Here is a 6,682-nt window from a genome sequence, read left to right on the forward strand (position 1 = left end):
ACAGGCACCCACTACCACATGCGGCTAATTTTTGTATTTTTAGTAGACACGGGATTTCGCCATGTTAGCCAGACTGGTTTTGAACTCCTGACCTCAGGTGATCTGCCCACCTCAGCCTCCCATGTGGTGGAGTTACAGGCATGAGCCACCGCACCCGGCCAGGAAGGTCTTTATTTCTCCTTCATTTCTGGGAGAGATTGTTGCTGCTTCTTGGTTATATATATTTTTTTCTTTTATCACTTTGAATATATTATCCCACTCTCTCCTGGACTGCAAAGTTTCTGCTGAGAAATCTGCTGATAGTCTACTAGGGATTCCCTTATATGTAACTTGCTATTCTCTCACAGCTTTTAGAATTGTCTTTGTCTTTGACTTTTGACAGTTTGATTATAATGTGCCTCAAACAGGATCTTTTTTGGTTGAATCTAATTAAAAGCTTTTGATCTTCCTGCATCTAGACGTCCATATCTCTCCCAATACTTAAGAAAATTTTAGCTGTTTTCTGTGTATTTTTCCATCTCTTCTCTCTCTGGTACACATATAATGTGAATATGTGTTTGCCTTCTGGTGCCCCATACATCAGGTGCACTTTCTTCACTCTTTGTTCTTATTTCTTGTGTTTTCTTCTGACTGAGCTATTACAAAATACTGATTTTCAATTTCAGAAATATTTTATTCTGCTTGATCTGGTCTATTGTAGAAGCTCTCCATTGTTTTATTTATTTCATTCACTGAATTTTTCAGCTACAAGATATCCATTTGCTTGTTGTTTTGTATATCTATCTCTTTGAACTTTTTATTCAGATCATAAATTGTTCTCATGAGTTCATTCAATTGTTTGTCTGTGTTCTCTTGCATATCCCTGCATTTCCTTAAGATCATTAGTTTGAATTCTTTTTTGGACATTTTGTAAATGTCCTTTCCTTAGAGGTTTGTTACCAGAAGCTTGTGTTCCTTTTGGGGAAAATAATGTTTCCATTATTTTCATGTTACTTAAGTCCCTGCATTGATATCTGCACATCTACTAATATAGTCACTTTTTCCAATTTTATGAGGTAGCTTTATAGGCAGATACTTTTTGTGTAGATGGGGCCAAGTGTGTCACAGTTGAGTGTGGTGCATTGGCTTTGGTTATGTGTGGACTCAGTAGCATTGTCTTCTTGCAGTTTCTTCAGCTGTAATCCTCATCAGCAATATCTATGATTGTATCAGTGACTTAGACTGTGGGAGTTTGTGCTGATGGTGGTGTGACTTTGTTGGGGGTGGGGGCACCCAGCTAATTGTTGGGCTGGGTGCCTGATGGCCTTTGAAGAAACAACGGGCTGTCTGTTGGGCTTTCCAGGGAAGAGTTTGCTAATGCCAGGATCAAGTGTGCATAGGTGCAGCTGGCCAGATGGGTGGGGCCGCCACCAGACCAGTTGTCAGGCCAGGCTGGATGTGAGCTCACATTGGTGTGTTGGGAATGAGAAACTTTGTGGCAATCTTTCATGGTGGCTGGGCCACTGCAGGACTATCAGGTGGAACATGGCCACATATAGGCTCAGCAGGCCAGCTGGCAGTGCAGCAAGGGCACATATGGACAAGAGAGATGGCCAGAAGTTTGGCTGCTTCCCCACTATACAGGTTGATCTGTTCATTGGAGGAAAGGTGTGCCATGTGAGTTTCGGTGTCAACCTGTCATTTCATTTGTCTTAGACTCTGGACAGCCAGGGTTATGTTGGCGAAGTCACCCATGTAAATGTGGTAAAATGATGGTGGAGCCTCAGGAATGGAGAAGGTCAATTGCTACTAGCCCCCAGGGCAGGGCACACTCTAGTAGTGAGTCTGATTTCATAATGGCACCAAACTGTAGCAGCTAAGGTCTCAGGGATAGGGATGCATAAGTTACACTCCTATTCTGAGGCAATGCATTTGCACAAACTCCTGGCTACTCTTCAGACTGGATTTGGAGACTGTGGAGACTAGGATACTCTCCTATAGCAAGGAATGCTCATGTTTGTGGCAGTAGTGAGGGCTTCTGGGAAGCTTACCTTTTCCCCATAGGGAGAAGGTCTCCTTACTCTGAGCCAACCCCAGCAAGGGAGACAGCGTGGCAGAGGCAGAATGCCTTGCTCCTCTTTCTATGATGCTCCCCTGCATTCTATGCTCTAGATGGGATTTTATCATTGCTCTTGTGCTCTCTGGCATACTTCTTCAGTCACTATAGTTGAAATGTAATTGTTTATTCATTGTTTTGGTTTCTTTCTGTTGGGGGGATGAGCACCAGTAACGCTATTTGTACATCTTGCTGGTGTCACCTGTGATGGTTCTGTCATTTTATTCCTTTAGTCATGGGTATGTTTATTCCTATGGTTGTGAATTCTTCATAAAAGTCTTAAAATATTTTAATCATCTCAATCTTAGTTATTTATTTTAAAACAATGCTTGTAAATAGGGAATGAAAGCTTTATGCACATAGTCACTCAACACTATTTGAAATATAAACGAATATTTAAAATTGTCTAAGATAGAAAAATTAGTAAGTAAGGCTCATGACACATGTACTGAAAATACTGTGTGCCTAGTTTGGTGATATTCTATAAAGGAATATTAAGAGCATAGGAAGAACAGTACATTTATTTGATGTATGTGAAAATGAAAAATACATCTGTATGTCTTTGTGAGCATGAAATAGAAATGTTTAAATAATAATAATAATAACCACAAAAAAATTACCTGTAACTAGTTTGCTTTTGGCATAGACTACGGATGATATTTTTTCTCCAAATATTATAATGTGTTCTTATTTAACAATTTTTCTGTAATGAGTATGTCTTACTACAGAATAGAGAAAAAGAGCAATGTCATTTAAATATCAATTTTCAATAAGCCTTTGAAAGACTTCTTTCTTTTCTATGAATCAAATAAAAAATAAATGATACAACTCCTTCTCCTCCTTTTTCTCTCCTTTGCCTCTTCCTTCTTCTTTGCTTCAGGTTGACAATAAATTCAGTTTGACATCAATTCAAAGCCACAAATGGTGGAATAAATGCATTCTATTATGTTATTTTTTTATCTGATGACTAAAATTTAACTTTTCCACCAGCTATTTTGGTACCATGCAGACATAGCTATTATACACCCAAAGATGAGAGAGCTGCATTGTATTATCATGCATATTTTTATAACACAAATTAATTCTTATTCTTTTATATACCGTGTTTAAATTTAGGCTTTTTTCCATAAAATATAATTAACTGTAGCCAATGTCTTACAAATTTCTATTATTACTGTGTGAAAATAGCTGCCATATAGTGAGAAACATCATCATCTTTATCTACTATTTATTGAGTAGTTTCATAACTAGACTACTGCAATCGCCTTCTAACTAGTCTTCTTGCATTCACCATTGCCATGGAACAGTCTATTCTCAATAAGTATTAAGGGTGATTCTGTAACATGTCTTAAAGAGTGTCAGATTATATTGTTCATCTTCTTCAAAACGCCTTAATGACTTTCCACCTCAGTCAGAGTCAAAACCAAAGTTTTAACAGCCGACTTTGAGACGCTTTATGACCAGATCCCATTACCTTCTTTCACCTAATCGCCTGCTTTTCCTCCCTTTTCCTCCCTCCACGAAGAACAGTTGACTACAGCCATGGTGGTCCTTGAACTTTCTGAAAACCTTAAGGATATTCTTGTTTTAAGGTCCTTATGGTCTTTACATTTGCTGTTTCCTCATCCTGATATGCTCTACCCAGTTCAACACATGGCTTGTTTCCTCATTTTCTTTAAGGTGTGTATCCAGTTATCATAGTATCAAAGCAGCCTTTCCTGACCGCTTCACATAAATAGAACACCCTATCATCTCATGTAGCACTTTTGACCTACACCTCTTCCCTGATTTACATACAGTACATCACCTTCGGACACACTACATATTTTAATTGTGTGTTGTTTGTTTAGTGTTGTCTTCTTCACTAGAAGGTAAGCTGCATGAATTTATAGGCATCATTCTGTCCACTGCTGCATCTCCAGCATCTAGAATAGCACCCGATATGCAGTAGGTTCTTGGTAAATTCTTGCTAAAGAAAAAAAAAAAAAAAAAAAAAAAGGAAGGATGGAAGGAAGGAAGGAAAACTTTATATGGACAATCTCATTTAAATTTCTTAATACCTTTGTAAGGCAGATAATATCATTATTCCTATACACATGAGAAAATTCAAGTTGAGAGAGTTTGTTAACTCAGTCAAAATCATGTACCTTGTAAATAACAGAGCTGGGACTAAAACCCAAGTTTTTCTCTCAGCATAGTCCATTCTTTTCACCCTCATGATTCACAATTTACATTAACAAATATAAAAGGATGCTGGTATTTGATATTAACGTCAGCCAGGGTTGTGCTGCTGAAACTGAATTATGCTCTCACAGTAGACTGGGCAAACTCCCATGAGGCCAGAGCCAGAAAGAACTCTATCTGGGAATCTTTCAAAACATCTCTGAGCCTCATCCTCCTTATCTGTAAAATGTGGTCCATGTAGAAATCAGTGTCTAAACTCCCTTTCACTCTAACATTTTGGGACTTATTCCTTCCACTCATTCCCCTTAGATAAAACATCTCGATGGATTAGTGACTAATTACCTGATGAACACTCCCAGGAGCTCTGTCATGCATTTGGCATTTTTAAAATGTGGGAATGTCATGATTCAGCATGGCAGGAATCTGAACCCAGCCAACTGCATTGTAGCTAGACTTACATTGAATATTAAGAGACAGCATTGACAACCACAAAGTGTGAATTCATTCATGCATGAAAAACATGATAATAAGATGTATATTTATGTGAGTTCACACACATTCATGCACATTCACACATGTTTTTCTCTAAACATGTATATGATTAACTCCACAACCGCCCTTCGAGCCATCTATTCCTGGACTAATCTAATTTTATTAGATATAAGCTATTATTTTTGCCAAACCCCCAAAACAAGAAATCTACATCATTAATTACAGCCAGGGTCCACAACCCAAACCCAATTATAATCTCAACTACAAACAAATTTTAGTCCAACTCTCAATTAACTTAATTTCAAAATGTATAATTTTAATAAAACTAGGTTTTCTGAGCTAGAAAGGGCACTTATTTATTTATAAGGTTACTAAATATTGCCCCAATACTAGCGTAGCACTTCAACCCTTCATTTTTGAGTCAGAAGAGAATTCTCTAGATCCGAGTTAATGTAGCTTAATAGGTCAAAGCAAGGGACTGAAAATGCCTGAATGAGTCCACATTACCCCTTGAATATAAAAGCTTGACCCTGGCCTTTTTATTGGTTTCTCGTAAGATTACACGTTCAAGTATAAACATTCCAGTGATAATGCCCTCTAGATCATCCAGTATCAAAAGGAGCATGCATCAAGCACGCACAACCGCAGCTCATAATACCTTGCTCAACCACACCTCAACAAGAAACAGCAGTGATAAAAACTAAACAATAAATGAAAGTTTGACTAAGCGATACTAAGCTTCTAGGGTTGGTAAATTTCATGCTAGCCACTGTGGTCATACAATTTACCCAAGCTAATAAAACCTGGTTAAAAGTGTATTTAAGATAACCCTCATAATATAGTTAAACTTAAACTAAGTCATAAAAAGCTGCAGTTCAAATAAAAATAAACTATGAAAGTAACTTTAATGCCCTGAGGACATGATAGCTAAGGCCCAAACTGGGATTAGATATCCCACTATGCTTAGCCATAAACAAATAATTTAACAAATGAAATTATTCACCAGAGTATGACAAGCAATAGCTTAAAACTCAAGGGACATGGCAGTGCTTTACATCCTTCTAGAGGACCTTGTTCTATAATTGATAAACCCTGATATTCCCTTCCATCTCTTGCCACATACCCTATATATCATCATCTTCAGCAAAATCTGAAAAGGTCTTAAAGTAAGCACAAGTATTTACATTAAAATGTTAGATCAAGGTGTAGCCCATGAGATGGAAAGAAATGGGCCACATTTTCTAAATCTAGAACACCTATGACAAGCCTTATGAAACTTAAAGGTCAAAGGAAGATTTAGTAGTAAATCAAGAATGGAGATCTTGATCGAATAAAAACATGAAGCACTCACACACTGCCCATCACCCTCCTCAAATATTTCTACCAACCATCTAAATAACATAAACTCATACATATTTAGAGGAGATAAGTTGTAACAAGATAAGTGTACTGGAAAATGCACTTGGAATAACCAAAATATAGCTCAACTCAAAGCATCTGGCTTACACCCAGAAGATTTCATATGACCTGATCTCTTTGGACTAATGCTATCCCTTGCCTCAGGAAGCTGTATTACAAACGCCTTCTAAACCAAAACGTTTACCCAAGACAGAAGCATAGGCGGTAGAAATTAACTTATTTAGGCACTATAGATAAAGTACCGTAAGGGAAAGATGAAAGAATTATTCCAAATACAAAAAGGCAAAGCTAATCAGTTGTACCTTTTGCATAATGAATCAACTAGCATAGTTTTACAAAAAGAACTTCAACTAAAATTCCTGAAACGAGATGAGCTACCCATGGATAGTCAAAAGAACACGTTCATCTATGTATAAAAATAATGAGACAATATATAGGTAGAGATGAAAGGCCTACCAAGCCTGGTGATAGCTGCTTGTCCAAGATATAATT

The sequence above is a fragment of the Rhinopithecus bieti genome, unplaced genomic scaffold, assembly GCF_001698545.2.
Source record: "Rhinopithecus bieti isolate Rb0 unplaced genomic scaffold, ASM169854v2 scaffold_32193, whole genome shotgun sequence".
NCBI classification, from domain to species: Eukaryota; Metazoa; Chordata; class Mammalia; order Primates; family Cercopithecidae; genus Rhinopithecus; species Rhinopithecus bieti.